The sequence below is a fragment of the Trichosurus vulpecula genome, chromosome 7, assembly GCF_011100635.1.
Source record: "Trichosurus vulpecula isolate mTriVul1 chromosome 7, mTriVul1.pri, whole genome shotgun sequence".
NCBI lineage: Eukaryota > Metazoa > Chordata > Mammalia > Diprotodontia > Phalangeridae > Trichosurus > Trichosurus vulpecula.
Window position 1 is genome coordinate 137,134,715 of NC_050579.1, and position 25,446 is coordinate 137,160,160.

The 25,446-nt window shown below is 39.7% G+C and overlaps 1 pseudogene; it reads left to right on the forward strand.

Moving 5' to 3' along the window:
- LOC118857659 overlaps positions 1-25,446 on the forward strand; it is a 72,225-nt pseudogene that overhangs the window by 16,939 nt on the left and 29,840 nt on the right.

The following is a 25,446-nucleotide window of genomic DNA, read 5'->3' on the forward strand; positions in this document are numbered from 1 at the left end:
CTTCATATTTTTTATTCCCAGCTTCATCCTTAGTAGATGTTTAATAACTACTTGTTGAACTGACTGAATTGAATTGAATTAAGGGATGTTGTAGACAAGGTTTCTGCCCTGGTTGGTGTGTTTACAAAACCCTTCCAAATACTGATTCTGTGAATTGATACTTTGCAAGATACCCAATTAAAAAAATATTAAATACTCTGCACAGATTCCCCCCCAAAGGTTTTTTCATACTTCAAAGTGTGAGACCTACATTAGTATCTCCTAAACTTTACTGAAGTGATTAGTTCTATGAGAATTCCAGGTATCCAAATGATTAGAGTTCACTTTCTTTAGATTTGGGAAAAGGAAAGGGCCTGGAACTTTCCCAAATGTAACACATCATATTCCTTCAAATACCTTTAGTACATGAGATAATGAAATCAACATATGTATCTGTAACAACCTCTATAGCTTATTTAGATAGGATTGATAAATATTAAACTAAAATGGAAATACATCTGTTTTTCACATCAGAATATTAAAAGGATTGCTGAGGTTATTCATTTCAACCAAAGATGCATCCTTCAGTTCAACAAACTCTGCTGGTTCCTGGCAGGGGTGTGCTAGTAAATGTTTAACGACAGTCTCTTGGGAAAAAAAAGAAACAAAAATAAACGAATAACATGGATGTGATACATTTTTAAACTGAATCAGCGTTATTAACATCTTCTCCATCGCTTTCTTAAGTCTGGCTAATTTAAGAAAACCCAATAAATCAAGCACTGATTTGCAGTGTTTGCTGATTTCTGAGGTGTAAATGCGCACACTGAAAATTTAACAGCCTCTTGCTAGAGCTGACTACAGCCCACCCTTGGTACTAGGGATGGAAAGCTGAAAAGTAACACAGTCTTTGTTCCTCAGGAGTTTATGATCTACTAGAGGAATGAGACATGAACCAAAATTAGCATGATATAAAGTAGAATTTCACAAGGGAAAAGAGATACCAGAAATTTGAGGAAGGAGAGAGAACTTTCAGCTGTGATGGGCAATATATATATATGTGTGTGTGTGTGTGTGTGTATACACACTCACACACGCATACACACACACACACATACACATATATATTGGGGGGGGAAGGTGGGGAGGGATCAGAGAATGCCTCATAGAGGAGATGACACTTGAGAGGGGCCTTGAAGGAGAAGAAAGGTTTTCAGTAGGAAAAAGGTAGAGAAAGTGTGTACTGGGTATTGGAACAGTGTTAATGCTTTTAGAAGGGATTGGGGGTGTAACTGACTTCTCTTTTCTTACCAGCAGTCTTCAGAATCCTTTAAAAACTAAACAAGTGTATACTAGTCTGAATGAACTCCATTTTAAAAATTTATTTATTTATTTTTAGTTTTCAACATTCATTTACACAAGATTTTGAGTTCCAAATTTTCTCCCCATCTTTCCCCTCCCGCCCAAGATGGCATGGCTTCTGATTACCCCTTCCCCCAGTCTTCCCTCCCTTCTACCACCACCCCCATCCCCTTCCCCCTTACTCTCTTGTAGGTCAAGATAGATTTCTATACCCCATTGCCTATATATCTTATTTCTCAGTTGCATATAAAAACAATTTTTAACATTTGTTTTTAAAATTTTGAGTTCCAAATTCTCTCCCTTCTTCCCTCTCCACCTACCCTCATTGAGAAGGCAAGCAATCCAATATAGGTTATACATGTGTAGTTATGCAAAACACTTCCATAATAGTCATGTTGTGAAAGACTAACTATATTTCCCTGCATCCTATGAACCCCATTGAAGAAATGAATAACTTGCTCAAGATGGAGACAGACAGAGAGAGAGATATTGAAGACTTTGAAGTGCATGGACTTTTGGGGAAATGTCCAGCCCTGTACAGATGCAGAAATGACTTTTGTGAACTATTTGTAATAATTCTTAACAGTAACACTAAAGTTATGGAGTGGTAGGTATGGATTTGTTAGCTTGGCACCCAGAGCTGTCGTGCATATATAATTAAGTTTGGCTTTTAGAAGCCAAAGAAGGTAGAATCAGGAAGGCAAATAGAAAACACCAATGGCAGACCAATGGTAGGTTGAGGAATACCCCTAACTAGAGTAGAAAATCAGAAGTGATCCTAGCAGTGACAAATTTGGCCTGATGGGATCCCAGCTCTGCCTGGGACTCATGGGGAATGAATGTATCTTTACTACAGGTATGAGGAAGACATGGGAAGCTGCACTTAACTATCACATATCCTTGTTAGTTTTTTTTATTCTTATCTTTTAATAAGATACATGATATTTTGACTCTTCAGCCTCATTACAGCTGATCTCTGGCCATGGACTAGTTCCCACAGATGCACATACTTACTTTAAAGTAAAATGAAATTTGATTTTTAATGAATGACTTTGCTAGACCCAGCTAGGCCTTTTATGTGGCTAGAAGACTTGAAGTAGGGAAGTGGAATAGAACTATCAATGATTACCCCTCTGTCCATAAGAGCTGAAGAGGGAATGGAAGGGCACAGTGACCAGAAGCTTCCCTGCCCAAAAAGAAAAAAGGAGAGAGACTAATTTTTGCTTTTCTTGTATTCCAGGGGTTTGGCACAGTGGCTGGCACATGTTGTTGTTGTTCAGCCATGACCAGCTCTTGTTGGACACCTCTTTGTGACCCCATGGATCATAGCATGCCAATACTATGCATGGGATTTTCTTGGCAAGGATACTGGAGTGATTTGCCATTTCCTTCTCCATTAGATTAAGGTAAACAGAAGTTAAGTGACTTGACTGGAGTCAAGGGCTAGTAAGTATATGAAGCCAGATTTAAACTCATATCCTCCTGACTCCAGCCTAGCACTCTATCCACTGAGCCTCTGTGACATTTAAAAAGTTTGAGAGGCATAGTTTGTTGGTAATTAATCATTTATTAATAAAACTAGCATATTATTAATAAAAGGGTGGTCATTTGACTGTCTCTCTTAGACCAAAGACAAATTATGGAACCTACTCAATGCTTATATGCTCTTGGAAGAGTGGATGTTCCTGAGGATGGAAATCAGCTCTGATTGGTTAACAGTTAATGAGAAAATGAATATTATAATGAGACATGGACCTATTGCAATGAGGGCCTGGGATACGTGACTTTGATCTCTCAGCTTTGGTCAAAGAGCATTCTCTATATCCATATCACCTGTCTGACAAAGGGGACACATCCACATTTTCCCAGATCTTTTTCCCAAATCCTTCAGTTTGCCTAACTTTTATCTTTTGAACAGATCTAAGTAGTTTACAGGGGCTGATTTCTGAATGAGGAAGTAGAAAAGAGGAAAAACTTTGGTCCTAATTCAATAACTAGTTATTAAATACGAGAGAGAAATAATAATTTCTCTCGCCACCTAGCTGCCTCACCTGCCACATAGCATATGCCTAATAAATGCTGGCTGACGTTAGTGACTATGGGACCTTTGTCCCTTCTGACTATAGTAAGAATGTGAAATTGGAGCTATTGCGGGTGATTGGTGCGCTAGCCCAGGGAGTCAGTGAAGGGATTTAAAAACAGTATTGGGCATGGAGCTAGAAGGTCCAGGGTTTGAGTTCTAGGTTGGTAATTTCTTGGACAAATTACTTACCCCTCTGTGCCTCAACTAGGAAAATGTAGACAGTTTATAGAGTTAATTCGTGTTATCTCACTTGATCTTCATGATCCTTTTATGAGGTAGGTAAGACAAGTATCGTTATTCCTATTTCACAGTTGAGAAAACTAAAGCCCATAGAAGTTGTCACTTGGCCAGTCAGCAAGTTCCATAGATGGTGGAATTGGCATTCAACCCTAGGGCTATGAGGCAAGTTCAACACTCTTGCCACTGTACATCCTGCCTCTGAATCATGTATGTAGAACTACCTGGCTCAGATGTTTGCATGACATAATTTATGTCAAGCACTAAGTAAAAATGAGTAATCATTATTACAACGGCACCACTTGGCAACTTTTAGCTGTGCTTCTGACAGGTAACCATGGTAAATATGTGTTACCTTTAAAGAATATCTTTATCAATGGGATGGCACACGGTGGGATCAGAGCCCTCTAAATTGCAGCATGCCAGCATCCTATGGCTGGAAATTATTGTGAGTTGTATGTAATCTGCTCCATGTAACACCTTAGATATATCCACATATGTCAGTCAGTAAACATTTATGAAGTGCCTGCTATGTACCAGGGACTATACTAAATGTTGGGGATACGAAGAAAGGCAAAAGACAGTCCCTGCCCTCAAGGATCTTACCATTTAATGGGGAGGTGAGGGGAGGGGGGAGGTTATGAAGGTCTTTGAATTCCAAACAGAGGATTTTATATTTGATCCTGGAGGTGATACGCAACAAGTGGAGTTTATTGTGTATATGGTGTGTGTATCTGTGTGTGTGTGTGTGTATACACACATATATCCATATATATCATATATATATAGTGTATATATACACATACATAACACACATATGTGTGTATATATGTGTATGTGTGTGTTTATATTTATAATTTATATATACACAGATACATACACACACATATATCAGAGGTAGAATGGTGTGGTGAAGAGAGTGGTCCAGCTACTCTTTTTCAACCCCACCCCATTTACTGACTCATTGCTTGGATGGATTTCTCAGCACAAATATTTTCTTTCTTCTCTGGAAAATTGTAACAAATCTATATAATTTCTCTCTCTCTCTCTCTTCCTTCCCCACCCCCCCGCCCAGCCCTTAGCCAGACGCAGTTTTTTCAAAACATCTCAATTTCTAATTTATATTTTTCTTCTCTCCTGGGATGCTCCCCTCAGTTGCTTCCCAGCTACATTGCCATTAAATATACCCAGATTAGCAATGTTTGTGGTTACTATTTATTGAAGTTGCCAGTTTCAAGGACAAAAAGTAAATGTTTCAAACAAAGAAAGGTGAGCAGACTTTTTTTTATCAGTAATTCCCTCTTTTATTGCAGATTAGCAACCATCTGGCAAATGAAGGCAGCTGGTGGCTCAGTGAATAGAGCTCCGGGTCTAGAGTCAGGAAGAACCGAGTTCAAGTCCAGCCTCAGACACTTCCTAGCCATATGATCTTGTGCAAGTCATTTAACCTCTGACTGCCTGACAAAATGGATCCACAGGAGAAGGAAATGGCAAACTACTCCAGTACCTTTGCCAAGAAAATTTTGTGTAGGGTCATGAAGGGTTGGATATGACTGAACCACAACGACAGCAACAACGAGCAACTGTCTTGCAACTTGTTGTCAGAGAGACACTTGGAGCACTGAGAGATTAAATGACATATCCAGCAAGTGTGGGTCAGAGGCAAAACTTGAACCCAGGTCTTCCTGACTTGGTGAGAAGACTTTCATGAAGCAGACCTTATCCTCTGCCCAGAGGAAAAGACTAGAGGCACTAATAAGGAGCCTAACTGGAAAAAAGAAACAATCAAAGTCTTGGGGCCTACAGCCCAGACACAGTCATGTCAAACATGCCTATATCCAATCAGTCTGTTCAGCCTCACCCAGAGTCTCGTGGTGGCTGCTTTTGATGGTGTGCTTGTGCTTGGACCCTAATTCTAACATGACGTTTCCCTACATCCCTGAGTTCATTTCTCCCTCTACACTTTCATCCATGCTTTTACTTTTTTAACTCAACTACTTTTTGTGACTTCTCTTCTTCCTGAAACCATTCATTCTATGAATTTTAGAAAGGTCTGGCTGTCTCTTTGATTGAGAGTAAGGGCTGGGAGGTAAAGGGATAATTAGGTGTGGACACATAGAACACCTATTGCCTTTGTTTTCTGCCTTACTTTCTTTGACTACATCAACTGAGCAGGGAGGGGGAGATGGAGTTGATCAGTTAATGGAATCTGGCCCCTAACTATATGTACATTGAGAAAGAGGAGGCAAAATTATCTCTGTTTGCAGATGTGATGATAAGTACAGTGCAATGTACTTAGAAAACCCTAGAGTATCAGTAAATAAACGAATTAGGATAATTGATAACTCTGGTCAAGTAGCAGTATACAATACAAATCTAATGGTCTTTTCTTAGATCTTTTCCTACTCGAAATTTTTATAACTTCCAACATTGGTGACCTCCCCTCTGCCACTAAATCCTCTCTTTTTTGGTCTCCATGATGCCCATTTCTCTCCTGGCTCTCCAACCTGTCTGATTGTATCTTCTCTGTCTCCTTTGCTGCCTCCTCATTCATCTTCTACTCTCTAACTATGGATGTCTCTTACCTGGGCCCTTGTCAATTCCATCTCTATGCTGTTATCACCTTCCATGGATTCAGTTATCATTGTGTAGATGATGGAGTGCTAGACTTGGAGTCAGGAAGATCTGAGTTCAAATCCCACTTCAAACACTTACTGGGCAAGTCACTTAACTTTTCTCAACCTCAGTTTCCTCATCTCTAAAATGGGAATAAAAATAGCACCTACCTTACAGGGTTGTTGTAAGGATAAATTGAGATGACATATATAAAGCACTTTTCAAGCCTTTAAGCACTGCTAGCTATTATTTATCTATATCCATAATATATAGTCTATATCTACATATTCCTTCCCTGAACTTCAGTCTGTCTTTGCCTGAATGCCTCATAATCATCTCAAACTCAATATGTCCAAAAATGGAACTCATTATCTTCTCTAAAGCAAATCCCCCTCCAAACTCCCCAGTTTCTGTTGAGGGCAGCACCACACTTACAGTCATCCAAATTTATAACTTCAGGGCTAATCTTAACTCTTTCCTCTCTCTAGCTCTCCTTTTTCAATCATTGCTTTCTTCTGATTTTACTTCCTCAATATCTCTTAATCTGCCTCATCTGTGCTCACATAGCAACAACTCTGTTTTGGATCATCAGCAACACTCCCCTGAATTACTGCAAAGTCCTCTTAATTGATCTCCTCGCTTCTAATCTCTCCCTTCTCTAATCCATTCTCCACACAGATACCAAAAGAATAATCCTAAATCACAGATCTGACCACATCATTCATGCCTTTGCTCAAAAATCTTAAGTGGTTCCCTTTTGCCTTGAGGATAAGATAAAATACAACCTCCTCTATTTGGTATACAAAGCCATCTGTAATTTGGCTCCAACTTATCTTTTAATTTTTATTTCATATTACTTCCCATCACACTCTCTGATCCAGACAGAGTAGCCTTTCAGTTATTTTTCAAACTCAGCATGTTGTCTCTAGTCAGTCAACAAACATTTTATTAATTACCTACTGTGTGCCTAGCACTGTGCTAAGCCCTGAGGAACAAGGTATAAGAAAGGAATAAGCCAATCCCTGCATTCAAGGAGCTCATGGTTTAATGAGAGAGATAAGATGCAAATATCTTTTTGTGTGTGTGTGTGGGGGGGGGAAGGCAGGGCAATTGGGGTTAAGTGACTTGCCCAAGGTCACACAACTAGTAAGTATGTCAAGTGTTTGAGGCCAGATTTGAACTCAGGTCCTCCTGACTCCAGGGCTGGTGCTCTGCTCACTGTGCCACCTAGCTGCCCCTAAGATGCAAATATCTATGTACAGACAAACTCTGTACAAGATAAATTGGAGTTAATTAGTGTAGGGAAGAGGGACTGGGAAAAGCTTCCTGCTAAAAGCAGAATTTTAACTAGGACTTGAAAGAAGCTAGGGAAGCCAGGACATGGATATGAGGAGGGAGAGCATTCTAGGCATGGGGCACAGACAGAAGAAAATGTCATAGTCTGCACAGGCCGTCCGCCATGCCTGGAATGTACTACTCCTTTGCCTCCTCTATCTCTCAGAATCCCTGGCTTCCTTCCAGACTCAGTTAATATGCCTCTTCCTCTGGAAAACCCTTTTGCAAGCCCCAGTTATTAGTGCTTTCTGCCCCCTCGTATTAACTTATATTTACTTATTTGGTTACATGTTGTGCACCTTCCAATAGAATGTAAGCTTCCTGAAGGCAAGGACTGCTTTTTGGGGGCTTTGTTTTGTTGTATTGCTGTAACCTAGATCAGTGCTTTTCACACAGTAGACACTTAAGAAATATTCATTGAATTGATATGAGTGAAAAATAGCTAGGGAAGAATTTCTTCCTGATTGCTTAATAGGATCATAGATGCAGAACTAGAAGGAACCTTAGAGCTCATCTTGTTGAACTCCCTCACTTTATAGATGAGGAAAAAGACACCTAGGGAGGTTAAGTGACTTTCAGGGTAGTAACCCTTTGTCCACTAGAGACTAGTAGAAAAATATTGGTTTGATTTTTTAAAACTCTAGTATGGGTTACATGTGCTTCTGTCATTCAAACCCAACCTTAAGTTTGTTTTAAAAATTACTGCCAGGCTCTAAAGCTGAGTCTTTGGGGAGAGGTATTTAGGGAGATGGAAGAAACATTAGGGTAAATGAAAGAATCGATTTAAAAAGAAAGACTTCAGTCCAATGATGTGATTCAGTTTTAAGAGAGAAAGTGAATCACAGAGTATCAGAGTTGGAAGGGACCCCAAAAACCATCTGGTCTAACCACTACAATATACCCATCAAATGGTCATCAAACTTGCTTGAAGACCGCCAATGATGGGATGCTCACTACTTCCTAAGGCATCCCATTCCACTCTGATTTCCAGATGACCTCAGACAAGTTGTTTATAATTGAATGAATCATTGTATTGTGATGGTGAAAGTGCTGCTCCATCTTTGTGAGATTGCCCACAAATGATGATATAAAACAGGAAAATCAATCTAAATATTGAAGCAGTCAGAGGCACGGCACTGCGGTGAATCAAAGTGGGCATGTGATATTCTCAAGTAATAGTAATAATAAAAAATATATAGAAAGGCTTTCTGGAATGTTGAAACTCCCAGGTTCCTGGTACAACTCAATCTTTGTCTCACGGCAGGGGAGAGAAAAATCTCAAGGTGAAAAGTGATGTGTAAGCAGCACCATGGCTGAAAAAATGAAGAAGTCATGTTCACCTTTAGACGACCTCCCTCATTCCCTTGCCCTTTGCGGTGTTTGCCTAACCCCTTTCTGTTTTAGTTTGTTCAACTGCCGAATGGCTGAGGCAGCAGAGGATAGAGTAAATGCCACCAACATGACCACCATAGGCCATTTATACTCTCTTTTCTCAATGATCCTTATCTTGCTATCTCTTTTCTCTCCACCTACATCCTTCTTTAGTTCATTTCCCTTATCCAAAAGCCACCTCCACCAGAAATATGGAGGAGATACCTAGAGATGTTATGGAATTGAGGAATAGAGTCTTAATTGAAGAAAGGCGTCTCTGTGGAGATTCCAATCCTTGCTCTTTTCCCTAAAGCTCCTTCTGAATCTCCAAGGGGATTAGGACATCTTCAAGTTGTCTTGCAGAATGTGAGCTACTGCTTCTGCTTTTCTGAATTGGAGAATCATAGCATGGAAGAGCAGATGGAAAAGTCCTTTGAAATCATCTTGTTCAAACCCTTTCCCCCACCTCCATTTTATACATGAGTGAACTGTGGTCTAGAGAAGTTAAATGAGTTTCTCCAGGTCACATAGTAAACCAGTGACAACATTCATAATTCAGTGTTCCTCGCAACCTAACACGTCTCAGTTTCTGCATCTGCAAAATGGCAACTATGATACCATCCCTACCTATCTGACTCCCAAGGTTGTTTTGAGTATTAAATGAGAAAATGTATATGAAAGTGCTTTGAAAATGAAAAGTTATCCCATCATGCTGACTCTTTAGTCCTATAGTCATGGGACTAGAATGGATCATCCTTGACACTTTTGAAATAGGGCTAGATTCTGTCCTCTTCTCTCACTTTCCTTAGAACTCTGCTTGTTTTCAGTCTTGATATAATGCAATGGCCTCCATTTTTCTAGGAAAGTAGGCAAGTGGCTCTGAAAATCCAGCTGAGTATTCTAGCATTCTGGACATTTTTGCTTCCTGATTTGTAAAGGTTTCCACCCTGGTTGACTCCCTCACTGCAGGGGTCTTTAGCTTGACTTGGGACTGTGCTATGTTTTCCTATGTGGTTCATAGGTTCTCTAAGAGCAGGAGAGCTAAGGTCTCATTAAGTAGATTCTGCATAGTCGTGATCCTCTTGTCTTTGTGGGAACCGTAGGTAGGTGGTGATACATTTTCACTACAAGTTCCAAACTTTGGTTTTGCTCCCATCAGTTTCTTCCTCCTCCTTCTCTGAAATTTATAATCTCTGATTATGTCTACCTCCATCCCACTTTATTAACTAGGCCATCACCAGTCTTGGATTTATTTTCCTCTTTTCAGACTCTTGACCCAGGCTAGGCCATTTTGAGAAAGAACTGTCCTCCATTTCTTTCCCCCACTGTTTTCACCCTTACAATTAATTCCCAGTCCTGGGCCACCCTCACCATCTGCCTTTACAGAATTATAGAATCTCAGAGTTGGGAGGATCCTCAGAGGAAATCTACTCCAGCCTGCATCTAACTACAAGAACCTTGTATCTCATTCCCAAAAAGTGGTTGTCCAGCCTCTTCTTGGAATTCATCCTCTTTTGCTTCCACTTCCACTCCCAAATAATTGCTGGAAGGTACTCCCTTCTGGTCTCTACCTGTTGATATCCTTCAGGGCCAGGATCTAGTGCCATTTCCTACATGAAGCCCTCTTTGATCTTCTAACTAAAAGTAATCTCTGCCTCCTCACAGTTCTCATAGTCCTTTGTTTAGGTCTTTCCTTTCCTCTAGTAAAAACCAACTTTGTAGCATGCTCATTATGCACATAGCTAATCTCCTCCAGGTACCATCTCTATCAGATTATCAGCAACTCAAGGGTGGGAATTGCATTGATTCTCCTTTTTGTATCTTTAGTACCTAGCACAGGGCCTAACTCATGGCTGTTGTTTAGATGTGTCCAACTCTTTGTGACCCCATGCTGTCCATGGGGTTTTCTTGGCAAAGATACTGGAGTGATTTGCCTTTTCCTTCTCCAGTGAATTAAGACAAACAGAGGCTAAGTGACTTGCCCGAGGTCACACAACTAGTAAATCTCTGAGGCCAGGTTTGAAATCAGGTCTTCCCAAATACAGGCCCAGCCACTCTGTCTACGTAGCCCCCTAGTTTCCTCTAAACCAATTCATAGTAAGAGTTTAAGAAATATTTGCTGAATTGAATTGAGGTCACAGGATCTATACCAGGGGTGGGGAACCTGCAGCCGCGAGGCTACATGTGGTCCTGTAGGTTCTCAAGTGCGGTCCTTTGACTGAGTCTAAACTTTGATTCAAAGGGCTGCACTTGAGGGCCTAGAGGACCACATGTGGCCTTGAGGCTGCAGGTTCCCCACCCCTGGTCTATACCAACAAATCCCAAACCTGTCTCCCTTTCTGTGCCTTTTTTCCTTGTCTTGTGTTTACTTGGGAAAAAAGAGCTTGATTAAAAACAATTATAACGACAATAACTTTCTGATTCAGAGATCCTATGCTATCATACGGATGCAATATGCTTTCCTGTCTACTTCTCTTTCTTCTCTGTATCCATGGAAGTTGTTTAAGAAATTATGTTTGCTATAGCTCTGCACATAGGTGGTTCAAACCTTTGGTTTGTGGTCACTGTTGTCTCTCTTATGATCATAGGGTCATAGACTTGCTCTGTATATATTTGATTGCATGTTGTCTCCTTCATTAGATTGTAAGCTCTTTGAGGGCAGGGAGTATCTTTTTGTAACCCCACTGTTTAGCACAATGCCTGGCACACAATAGGTGCTTAATAAATGTCTATTGATTGATTGGAAGAGACCCTCAAGGTCAACTAGGTCTACTCTTTCATTTTATAGATGAGAAAACTTGAGTCCTAGAGAGGGTAAGTGACTTGCCCAAGGTCATATAAGTAGTAAATGATGGAAGGGATGTTTGAACCTAGATTTGCTGACTTTAAATCTAGTGATCTTTTTTACCATACTATCTTTGGTAGCCTTTTGTTTTATTATCCTCCAGATCATCATTGTATCATATTTTTTTTTTCTGAAGGCTTTTCTCTGAACTCTCTCCATATCTAGTCTCAATTCAAGTCTTAATGGTATTGCCTCCTCCCTTTCCCTCAATTTGCCCATGATGCTCTTTTGGGGAGAGGCAAATCTTCACTCTATGCTCTGAGGCTTTTTAGTAGATTGTCCAGAGTAAGCTCACTTTGATTCTCTTCTCATACCTCCCTAGTCCATCCTCTTTAATAATACTTCTATCTATGGCAAAGGTTCTTAGCTTTTTTTTGGTGATGTGGAAGTGTTTGACAGTCTGGTTAAGCCTAAGCACCCACTTTCAGAATATTTAAAAAAAATTTACAATTGAAGGACGTGCCAAGTTTCAGTGAGAAGTTAGTGAAAATATGTAATTCCCAACCACACACCTAAGTTCACAGATCTGCTAAAATCTGTATATGTGAGGGGGTATGTGAACCTTAGCTTAAGAATCTTCTATTGCACTTTTAAGTTAGAAAGTGCTTGACTTATGTTCTCTAATTTAGTTGTTACAGCAAGTCTTTAATCATCATCATCCTCATTTTCTGGAGGAGGAAACTGAGACTCTGAGAGGTTAAATGATCTGTCCAAAGGTTTACAGAAGGAATTCAATATGAAGCTCTAGGTTGACTTTATGGCAGAGATTCTTAATTTTTTTTTGTGTATCATGGACCTGTGGACCCCTTTGCAAAATAATGTTTGTTGCCTATGTTCATAATTGACAGCAATGCTAAATTTAAACTAGAGGTTAATGAAAGTAAAGATGTAAAATTTTTTTCCATTAAAGTTTCCAGAATCCCTTGAAATCTATCCACTGATCCTTACATGGACCTTTGGGGGTCCATGGGTTCCAAGTTAAGTACCTCTGTTGCAGAGGAAAGGACTTTGGTGATATAACTAATGTCAACCAGTAGTACAAGGACAAGAAATTGCTCAACTGGATATGATCACTTTCAGATGGAGATAGGAAGAGAACTCAGGCTTTCTGCAAAGTGCTAAGGTTTAAAGAGGGCCAGGGTAATCAAATTCTAGTAATGCGAACACCTTCCTCCTGTCACTCCTCTCTGGGAGATGACCCACTACACCTAGCACTTCAAAAGGCTGGAGGGCAGACTTCGAGAGGAGTTCTCTTCTCCCTCCCCTCTTGGGTCATGGTGCTCTTTGCTGACAGTTTAATACATATCAAGAGTAGTTCAGTTTAGTTTGGGCTTGCTCCAAACCACAGACCTCCTTTGCATTTTTGCTCTCTTTACTGGAGCCTCTGTGGGATTTTCAAGAGGAGGAGAGGGTCTGGAGAAACTGAAAGATGCTGTATTGATTAATTACCACAAGGAGTTTGAAAGGCTCTTAGCCTTTGAGAAGGTTACCTCCAAGTTAGAAGCTGCAGCCCGAAGATACAGAAGTGAGGAACCACAGGTAATTTTTGTTGTTTTTCTAAACAATAATGTTTTTTCCCCAGAAGAACTCAATGGGCTTCATAAACTACACAAGAGGAAGAATGCTTACAATATCATTGTTGTTGGGGGAGAGGAGAGCTTTTATTTGCTTTAGTCTTTGCAGGCTACTGATAGATCAAGCACTGGATTTTCCGTTTTTTAATGGAGACCAGATTCTATTTTTTTTTTGTTTCCCTGTACATGTGATTAGAAGTCCATTTTTGGGGTCAATCATCCTTATGCTTTCAAAGCCATAGGTTTCCACAGTTTCATTAGTTTTCTTTCCTTCACTAATACCTTGTCCCTAAACAAGGACTATGAGGTACTCAAATAATTTAGCCAAAGGACAAATATAATTACATGCCAAACATACATCAGCTTGTCAAGTGCCAGGAGTTATTGTCTGATCAGATTACAATGTAATACAAGGTAAGAATGAGTTCAGGCACCCTTTATTTTGAGGTTCTATGGCAGGCTACCCTGAATAGACTCATTTTTATTCTCTAGCTTACCTTCTTTAGTCATATCTTATATTTATCTGATAGCAAGCGTTCTTAACTTTTTTTTCTTTTTTGGTACTATGGATGCCTTTGGCATTCTGGTGAAGCTTATGCACTCCTCAGAATATTTTTAAAAAATTCATAATTGAAGGACATGCCAAATTTCAGTGATAGGTTAGTGAAAATAAATGATTTTTTCCCTCCCCATCCAAGTTCACAGATTCCCTGAAATCTCTCTGTGGGAGAGGCCTGCAAACCCTAGCTTCCAAATGTCCTATCTGTGGCACTTTTAAATTAGAAATTGACAGATTGTCTCTAATTTGATCATCAGAGCAAGGGACATTACATACAATGCACATAGCACATATACATGCGTGCATAATACAATGCACACACATAAACATAAACATATCCACAAGTGCACACTTACATACATCCACATGCATGCACACAAATGCCTTCCTTCCCCCACGTACTATATATATATTTTATGTATTGATAATATATTTTTAATTTATTATTCATTTTAACATTCTTTCCTTTTATTTTTGAGCTCGTGCACTACATTTTAATTAGTTGATGGCCTTCAGTTTTGAATTTTGGAGAAGAGAGGGCATTTCTACCAACAAAAAAGAAAAAAAAAGATATTTGGCTTTTAAGGCTTCCCATTGCAAAAGACACTGAATTAGTTAACCTTCAAAGCATGGTATAGAGGCCAGCTACTTAATCTCACTGGTCATAGAATGGGCTGTGGTGAGCTGGAAGAGAATGCAAGTTCTTTTTGTTTTGTTTTCGTTCTATTTTGATTTTATATGTATGACTTCAAACTTCTGACACGTGCCCAAAGATTTTGGTGACATTTACATCTAAAAATATATATTAGTAAAGAAGAATCATGAAAAATTCAAGAAAAGAGACCAAGCTGAATGTCAAGAAACCTCTACTATTGATGGCATCTGTTGAACTCAGGAACACTAGGTGCAAAGAAGTTCTAGCAGCCCAATTGTTCGCTATCATTTAAAGCTGGAATAGCCAAAACATCAGTGAATACTACGCAAATTACCACCCAGCACTGGCAAGACAAGAGTCCAGATGGCTTAGCAAGTCTTTTCTATGCATCAGAAGATTGTCGATTACCAGTGTAATGAGACCAAACATTACCCTAGCTTCATGTATTTGTATTGGACATAAATTCTCACCAGCCAGGATACATATTAAAAGGAAAACAAGAGCAGGAAATTTCAAAATTGCTGCATGCATCTCAGTTGTAATGAGGCATATTATCCTTGTGGTTATGAATATTGTATGAAATCAGATCTAATACTCAATGCATTGCTGATCAAAGTGATCTAACCAGATAGGAATTAGAAAATGAAGCAACAGAGTGCAATCAAGAGGGAACCCACAAAAGCAATCCAAAGGGGGCTGCAAAGCTGGATATTGGTGAGATAACTGGGAGCCTGAGAGGAGTATCTAGGATATGGGGAGGAGATAAGGCATAAGATTTTCTAATCATTGATGCCTGGGGGAGGAATTCTCTCTAACTCAAAAAGAATGACTGAAGTTATTATCAGTCTGTTTTAATTCCAGGAGGGCCTGACAGGTGCATAGAACTGTAATCCCATTTCCATTTCCATTTCCTTAGAAAAAATTCAAAGGTAAAATTCAAAATGTGGTAAAGTGGTAAAAAAAAAATAGGGTTTAAGTCTTGGCTTTGTTAATTACTTTTCTGTGCCTTGGGCAAACTACTTAACCTTTCTGAGACTCAGTTTCCTCATTTGTCAAAGAGGTATAATGATGCTTATACTATCTCCTTCACAGGATCATTGTGGATACCAAATGTAATAATCCATATAACACACTTTGTAAAAGCACTGTCAGCATGAATTATTATTTCTCTTAATCATTATTGTTATTATTACTGTGTCAGATGTTAATCTTAAAATGATTTCTGCACCCCTGTGTTCCACTGACCATCTTTGTAAATTTTCAGTTCAGAGGTCAAAGGAAAGAGTCTCTTTAAAAAAGTTTCGTTCCATTATCATCTGCAAAAAGCCCCAAGTGGTCAAAAACTCTGTTTTTAGATTGTGAGTGTGAAGCAAGGAAAGATTGTGTCACTTGTTTCCAAGCATTCCAGAGTTGCTAGCGCACTTTACTGGACCAGAGTTTGACCTGACAAATGTCTGGACAATTTGGATTTATGAAGTGGGACTGGAGAGTTCATTAAAATTGGGGGAAAAATAAGTTTAAACCAGGTTAGGAAGGTACCATTCTTCAAGTCAAATTGTTCTGAAAAGTCTGGATCTTAGTACTTAGCAGGCAGCTGGGCAGAGCTGACTGGGAGTTGCCAGGACCCAGGCATGTCCTGAAGAGAATCCAGAGGGAGCAGACACATCTGTAGGGTTCAGGAGGACACATTTGGGCAGATCAAGGCAGGCTATGATTAAGGTGGCTAAGTGAAGAAGAGTTCCACAGGTCCTAAAGATCTGAGCAGGCAAAGTCTTGGTAAGACACTAGTTAGTTGGAGGCACCGGAATCAAGCTTTGAGCTTAGTACAGATAGTTAACATACTTCTTAATGTGTGTGGGAGAGTAGAGGGAAGGTCAGAGTCTCACAGAGAGAAGCTTGCTTGTGATTAGGGCCAGGAAAAAGGGACTGGCCTTTGGAGGGTTCTTGGATATAGTCTTGAAGATAGCATCCTTGCCTCCCTTCCCCCTAAAAAAAAAGCTTTCAATTTCCTGCTAGCCTACCTCAGATTACACAGTCTGTATCATAAATTTTGGGGCCAGTGGAAATGAATAAAACTGCTAATCACATAGGCTTCCTAATGAACCTTTGGATTTTATACAAGGATCTAAACTCTAGAACTAGAAAGGAACCTCAAAGTCCACCTAGTATAGGTTTAATTATCATCTCTATGCCCATGACTCCCAACTCAAGTCAAGTCAACACAAATTTATTAAGCACCTACTATGTATCAGGCATTGTGCTAAGCCCTGGATCTATATCTCTAGCCCCAGTCTCTCCTCTGAGCTTTCATCCATCATCACCAGTTTCACACTGGATATCTTGGCATTTCAAAGTGGATAACTTGGGAATTCAAACTTAACTTGTCCAAAAGAGAACTCATTATCTTTCCCTCCTCCCAAACCTACCCCTCTTCTAGACTTCCCCATTTCAGTCAAAGGTTGTAACAGCAAGCACACCGGCATACCCAGGGTTGCTAGTGCAGATTCTTAGATCTGCTTTACTAAGGAAAGATAGCCATTTCAGGGGTCAACCATCTTATTTTAATTATACATATATCATTCACTTTGTTCAGGGAGAAAAGTCAGCACCCTGAACTTCAGAGCAAATACAAACAGAAATTACAAACAGGGAAAAAATAACACAAATCAGCAGATAGGCTTCCAACTGTCTGACTATAGCAATACATACAGTTATCAGAGAGAGAAGCACCAACATCTGGGTTTTCAAAGCTGGAGGGGGTGGCACTCCTTAACGGCTGCTCAGAGTCTCATCTGGCCAAATCACAGGAACACTCCTCCAATAAGTGAGCCCCCAAAGCAAAAGCTCACCTCTTATAATATATACTCTCAGCTAATAGGCTCAGAGCCACAAGGTATCACAACCTGACTCATTGCCTAATTAACTCATTAACAAAAGATGTACAAGCCTTCCTATAAGCAAGCTTCCCTTAATGGGCTCCACATGAAGCCTTTTAATGGACAGGGAAGCTCTTACACCCCACCCCCATTAACATGACAAAGGTGCCACCATCTTTCTAGTTTCTAGGTTCATAATCTTGACATTATATTCTACTACTCACTCTATGTCATCCCACACATCCAACCAAGTACCAAATCTTGATGTCGTACCTCTACAACATGTCTCAAATCTTATCCCTTCTATCTACTCATACCACTACCATCTTCATTCAGGCCCTCATCACCTCTCATCTAGATCATTGTATCAGTCTCCTAATTGGTCTCCCTACATCAAGTCTCTGCCCATGTAGGTCCATCCTCTATATCAGAGGTTCCCAAACTTATTTGGCCTACTGCCCCCCTTAAAAAAATTACTCAGCTCCCCCCATCTACTTTCTTTAACGCTTTTTTTTTGAAATTTGCATCGTTCCAAAAAAATACAAAATATTTTTTAAATGATGCATCTCAAATTTAATAATTTATTGTAAATTTGTGGTTTTTTTTCCTGCATTGAAATTTTGATGATGCAATATTGCATCATGTAACTCTGTAGTATCTTATTATAAACAAGTCATTACACACACATATTCCTGCCAGTGCATGCTGGACTTCCCAACACTGTGTGACACGCTTGCCTGCCAACACTTGCTTGTTAAGACTTGATGCTGAATTTGACCACTGATCAGTGATAACTTGCATCTTGTGTGTTTATTTGGAAAATAGTGTAATTGCTATGACTTTAACTCTGTTACACAACAGATGAAACATGTGTGAATGGTTTTTCAAAATTTTCTTATCTTCTCTTTCCTTCTGCTTCCATTGCCCCCTTACTTTTATTCAATGCCCCGCAATTGCACCTAAGGCTACTATTGCCCTCCTGGATCATTCCAGTCCTCCTAGGGGGTGGTATTGCCCACTTTGGGAACCTATGCATTGGTGCCAAAATATTTTTTCTTAAGCACAGATCGAGTCATGTGATTGCCCTATTCAGTAAACTCCAGTGGTTCTTCTTTACTTCTATGGTCAAATATAAATTCCTCCATTTAGCTTTTAAAGACTTTCACAACCTTGTTCCAACTAGTCTTTCCATTATCACTGTGTATGACTCCCTTTCTTGCACTCTGAAATCCAGACAAACTAGGATTCTCTGTTCCTCACACAAAACATTCTATTTCCAATGCTTAGAATATGCTCCCCTTTCCTATACTCCTCAAGGCACACTTTTGAATGAAGCCTTTCCCACTCCTATGCCCTATGCCCTTCCTCTCAATACCTTGTATTTAGTGACTTTTCCATGACCAACCTATGAAGGCATCCTACTGCAGTCACCCATAGGGATGGTCACACTCTGGGTCTCACCATTACTCATAAGTATTCCACTTGCCTAATTAGAAACTCTAATATGCCTCTATCTGACCATAACCTATCATCCTCTCTCTCCTTAAGCTTCACCCCTCCTATACCTGTTTTTTATTTTCATGGAGACCTCTACTCTCTCCACTTCTCTGTACTTTACCAGGCTACCCCTACACTGACTTCACTTTCTTCCCTCTCCATTCTCAGTCCAGTTTTTAGTCACTTCAACTTTGTACTATCCTCTACTCTTAAATCTCTTGCCCGTTGTCCTGTTCTTCTCTGTCCAAGCTTTAATTCTAGATTACTTCCATCATCCTCTCTCTTATACTTCTACTCACAAGGGACTGAAAGCATCTGGAGGAAGTCTCATAAGTATTTTGAGTGGGCACCTTACAAATTTATGTTATTCAAATTCAGTTGAGCCCTCAAAGCAGCAGTACAATCCTTTTATTCCTCCCTAATTGATTTCATATCTCACCTCCCACAGAAGCTATTCCAAAATGTCTACGCCCTCCTCAAACCTTCCAGTTCTCCCTACCCCCTAACTGAAGACCTTGCCTCTTAATTTAGTGATAAAATAAATCCCTTCATCTCAAAACATCATTTGACATCGTTTTCTACTCTCTAGTCCTTTCATCTAGTCTTTGACAATGAGGTGACCTTTTTTCTTGCCAAGGTCAGCCTTCTATATGTGCGCTTGATCCCATCTCCTTTCATCTTCTCCAGCAAATTGTTTCCTCAGTCATCCTCTCTTTTTAATATTCATCCTCTCTCTATGTACTGGTTCTATCCCCAAGGACTCTATTCTGTTTCCTTTCCCCTTCTCCCTCTATAGTCTTTAGCTTGGTGATCTCATCAGCTCCCGTGTATTCAGTTTTTGACTCTGTACAGATGCTTCTAAGATCTATTTATACATCCTTAACCTCTCTCCTGACCCTTAGTCTTACATCTCCAACTATCTATTTAACATCTTGAACTGAATGTGCAATAGACAACTTAAACCTAACATATCTAAAACTTTCTCCCCAAATCCTAGATGAAGAGAGACCTAGACAAAGTACAGTGAGAAGCATGAAAGATAAAGGTCCTTTTTACCCATCCTTCTAGTCACCCATATTTGCAACCTTGGTGCCTTCCTTGTCTCCTTACTCCCTTACCCTCCCATATCCAATTTGTAGCCAAGGCCTGGAGCATTTACCTTTGCAACATCTCTCAAATACATATCCTTCTTTCATCGAACATTGCCATTACCTTGGTGCAGGACTTCATCATCTTATACCTGGACTATTGCAATAGACTTTTGGTTCCTCTCTCTACAATTCTCTCTCAACTCTAAGCCATCTTCCATTCAGCTATCAAAGTTATCATCTTAAAGCACAGTTCTGACCATATTGTTATTCCTCCCTCCCTTATTCAATAAATTCCTGTGGCTCCCTATTACCTCCAAGGTCAGACATAATATTATCTGAGTTTTATAATCCTTTATAACTTGGTACCTTCCTACCTTTACAGTATTCTTATACCTTACTTACTTCCACTCTTCCTATAAAACAAACAAACAAACAACACACAGCACTTGGTAATCCAGCTAAATTGACTTTCAGTCTTTAAAAGTAGGTAGAGTTGGAAGCAACCTACACAGAATGATTTCAAATCTCATCTTAAATATCTTTCTCTGCCTGATAATTCCTGAAATTTCCCTTCGATCTCTATGCCTATGGCTTAAGAACTTAACCCACTTAAAATGCGCTGGGGTAGGGAGAGGAGTATAATTCTATAACCTTATTAGACATTTTATATGACTTCATTAGACAAATCTATAAGCCTTATTAGACAGTATGAATGGGTTTTATAAACTCCTTTGTGGGAGCAGACTTTAATAGTGGATGGGTAGTGAGGTCATGAAAGCCTTAGGGAACTGAAAGTATGGAGGAGTCATCACCAAAGCAATCAAAGAAAAAGGGAGGCTAGAAGCACTGATATCAAACTTCATCTGCTTCACAATTTTGCACCTGAAACAAGCAATTTAAAGATGATGAGCATTGGCCAGAGGCAACTACAGCTGTTTCCACATTGTCAATCAAAACAAGAGGGCCAAAAGAAAGTACATCTACATGACTGGGAGTGATGGCATACAGGTTACCAGAAGACTCAGCAGCCCAAAGGGGTTGATTCCTTATGTGCTGGGAACACCACAGCTAGAAAGGAAATCTCAACCCCCTTTTTAGATCTTCATAGTTCATAATCCAAGTCTTCCCTGGTTGCTGAGAATACTCAGGAGGAGAGAGCAAGAAAAGGGGGTCTATAATAGATTGTTATGATGAAGTATCAGGATGGGACAAGGACAAACCCTACAAATTAAATGTGCCCCATGAATTCAATCCAAAAATATTACGTGCAAGGCTCTGGGGTACAAAAATAAAACAAGATACAAATCCTTCCCTTAAGAATCTTACAATTGAAAAGAGAAATCAGACACAAATATTCACGCAGAAAGTGATAAATGCCAAAGAGAGACCTAAACCTAGTACAATGAGAAGTATAAGGAGAGAGGAGTCACCTTTAGCCAGACTCTAGTTTCCCAGATGCCACCTCTGCCTTTTGAACCAAAGATGAATAGATTAACTCCATGATACTTATTTATCTATTTAAGAATTGAAAGTCAAATTGAATACGGATTCTTTTCACCTTTCTCCTTGTCCTTTCTTTTCCCTTTATGTCTTTTTCACATTTTATCCTTGTGGGAAAACCAATGGGCAGCCTGGATTCTGAAATTCTGGGATCCTTCTGAAAATTCATGTGTTACTTATATTGTGTGCTAATCTGTGTATTATATGTATTGTGGGAAGGAAGCATGATAATAATCAATGAGCAAGTATTTATTAAAAACCTATCATATGCCAGGTACTGTGATAAGCATATTGCCTCTTTGAGGCTGTGAAATATGGTGTCAGAAGCCTGGGCTTCAGATTTTGGCTCTATCACTCTCTGGCCCTATGACTCATGCAGGTCACTTAACCACTCTGAGCCTCAGTCTCATCTTTTAAATGGGGAGAGGAACACTTGCACCATCTACCTCAGGAGGTATGGAGAGGAAGGTGCTTTGTAAAGTATAGAGTACTTTATAAATGTGAGCTCTTATTTTGCTCTCTTCCCCACAGACTCCACAGGCAGTGTAGTTTCCATACCAACCAATCAAATTAGATTTCATAGAAGCAGATTTCACATCCTAGCATTCATGCTTTTATCCTTTTCTTTTAAGTGCTTTTGCTCTCTCCCCAATGTACCCTTTTCCACATGGGTATTTAATCATGTAGCCTACAAAATCAGCATTACATGTGATTCTCCTAGTAATGCCATATGTTTTCCCTGAATGGGGATAGATGGAGGAATTTATTGCCTTTGATCATTGCACTATAACAAATACAATTATGGCATGGGAAATTTCCTACTAGAGTTCAAGAGAAAATGGGATTTTCTCCCCCCTTTGGATGATTTGTGTGTCTGAATGAATCAGTAGGTTTTCCTCAGATTCCATCCTCTTTCATATGCAATCATAAGGGATGTTCCCATATGCATTACTAGAGAAGGATCTCCTTCCCTACCCCTCCCTCATCTCTCCCAACCAAATAATCACTCCTTTAAACCAGAGGGAATGGTTTAGCAGTTGAAGTGTCAGCTTTGAAACGCTTAGACTCTGTGGAATCCTTCAAAATTTCATCATGGTTGACTGAGTCCTTCATTCTTCTGGAAATATCACAACCACATGGAGTCCTCAGTTCTTTACCGATCAGATATCTTTGGATGCAGCCCCCAAAATTGGAGGCCCAATTTTCTGAGATCATTCGGCACTTCAGCATTGTTTTCTGAGTTCCATATGTGAGAGGAAGCCAAGAACCTAAAAGTGAGAGTTCAGTTATGCCACGTATGTATTTAGAGTACTATGGATGGCTATTCATCCACCAGAAAAAAATGCTGTTTTATTTTTTATAATCCTCTGCGTATTTTGACAGAACTTTTTGCTGGAGTGCTTTTTTTCACATCCTAGATATACCTTTCTAATACAGGTCACATTAATGTGTGGTGACCCTCAATGGCATTAAATTTGCAGGGCTGTTTAACATACTTTGCTTTTTTTTGTATATTCTGACAAAGTAAGTTTGCTGGACTTGGGTTCTTAGAAATAGGGATTAAAAAAAGAAATAGGGATGTCTCAGAAGAAAGAAATGAGTCTTCAAAGTCAGGACACTGATTGGAAATGCCACTTTACAAAGTACTCTGAGTGATGGGGTTGTTGGCAATGTTAGCTAGATACCCACTCAGATACAGGATTTCAGCCCTTGAGAAGAGAGCTGTCTCAGTCCTTGCTGTGACCTCTAGCCTGAGCGAAATAATGAAGAATGAGAGATGTCTTCTGTTCGCACAAAGCCATGTTATATATTTAACACAGCATCTGAAGAAGGGTGGCAGTGGTGGAGGGGAGGGGTCAAGGCCAAGGTCATGAGGGTACATGGAAATGCCTTTGTGGGGGAGACCCAACCTGCTGCTTGACTGAAAAGCTCCATCTTAAGGAGGAGCCACCAAAGCTGTTCTCATCCTTGATGAGATACTAAGAGGTCACTGTGTGTAGACTGTGCAGAAATGAGTACACACAGGAGCCTGCTTAGTCTCCACCAAACCCAAAGAACATTAAACAATGAAGAATCCAGCTGCTCAGCCCCTTCTTGCAGCCTCATTTAAATGGCAAGGCTCTGTATCTCTTGGCTGGTCTCTAGCATCACCTCCTGTGTTTCTAAAAGTCTGGCATCTCACAGAACACAAGAAGGGTGGAATCAATGGCACTGACATTTTCATACATTCCCATCCAAAGGTAAAAAGCCTCCTTGAATATCTTGGCTGGACGTTTTCTGTTGTGTTTTTCATTTATGTAAGTTCCACTTGTGTTTTTGTTGCTTGTGAGGGTTGCAACCAGCAGACGGTGCCCTTGGGACAGACAGGCCTTGGATAGGTGTCTCCTGAGCAGCTGATCTTTATTAAACAATACTGACTTTTGCTTTTTTGGAATGCTCTGTTGGTTGCCTTTATGGCACTCCATTTCCCTAGTCCAAACACCACTGAAGACAGGAGATCCATGTGAGCCTTTCCCGTTTTCTTTATAAAGCAGCCAGTAGGTCTCATTAAGGGTAATTTCTTGACATCAATCACCATGCTGTTGAGAGTCCTGGGCAGACCATCTTAATTGAGCAGAACTGAAGCCATTGGTTCGATCATGGAAAATGCACATGGTTAGATTGGTTTCTCTTTGCACACTTTAGGGGCTAAAGACTGTATACACACACATGAATGTGGTTACAGGGGTGTGGTAAGCCAAAGCATTTCAAGTGCTTTCTGGATCTTAGCAATTGCATGGAATTTCTACCAATAATGGCAAAAAAGATATTCCCTTTGCTCATGGAGGCCCATAGAACTTGTAGTTTCATTAAGACTGAACAGCCACAAGAAGAAGCCATGGGAAGCAGAGATTGGGCAATTTTCAAGTTGTTTTTACCCAAAGAAACAGATAGAGCACATCCTCTAAGCAGAACATCCAGAAATAACAGAAATTCACTTTAGGAACAGAGGTCTCTGGCCTCACGTTCTGCATTTATCAAGCTGAAGAAATCATTGCCAATCTTGGCCTCACTTGAGGCTGTGTGGGCAGAGCCAAAGATACATTTTCCACCTGACCTTGAAGTATTTGCTAAACTGTCAAGAGAGAGGCAAGTGAGTGTGAGTGAGTGATTTTGTTTTTTCCTAACACTTGTCAGATGAAAAACACCTTTAAGAGCTTTCTTTCTTCCCAAATAAAGCTGTGATCCATGGAGTTATTAATAACTACAAAAAGAACACTGGCACATTCCACAAAACATATGAAAAAAGGTGCAGCTTAAAACTTTCTTAACATAGAGAAAATGTCATTACAATTGCAAATGCATGTGATTAATTCAAATTATAAGATATTTCTTAAAAAATATCTTAGAAATTAAGCAAGTATTTCTTCATATAAAGAATGTTTCTTTTTTCTGTCTTTTGTGGTGCTCTTCTTGCTACTACCCCAGTAGACTATGCTAAATAGGATCCAGGGAGAAATACCACATAGCAGCCTTCTACTCATAAGTCTGATGGGATAGTTTAAACATAACATACACATATGTTGGCCTAAAATACAAATGTGATCTGGGAACTTTGGATACCTTACATTTTTGGTCTTAAAACCACAAATGATTCAAGTTGACACTACATTCTACACAGACTACATAAGGCTTTAAAATACTCACTTACCTCTTTGCTATGGTCAAATAACAGTAACTGTTGCCTGAATTTAAAGAAAGGATTTTGCGTAGAGCAAACATTCAAACAAACAAACGAACAAAACATTCTAGTGTTTTAGCAGAACACTAGAATGATTATCAGCTCTAGAATGAGAAAGCTTGGATTCAAATCCTGCCTCTGATGC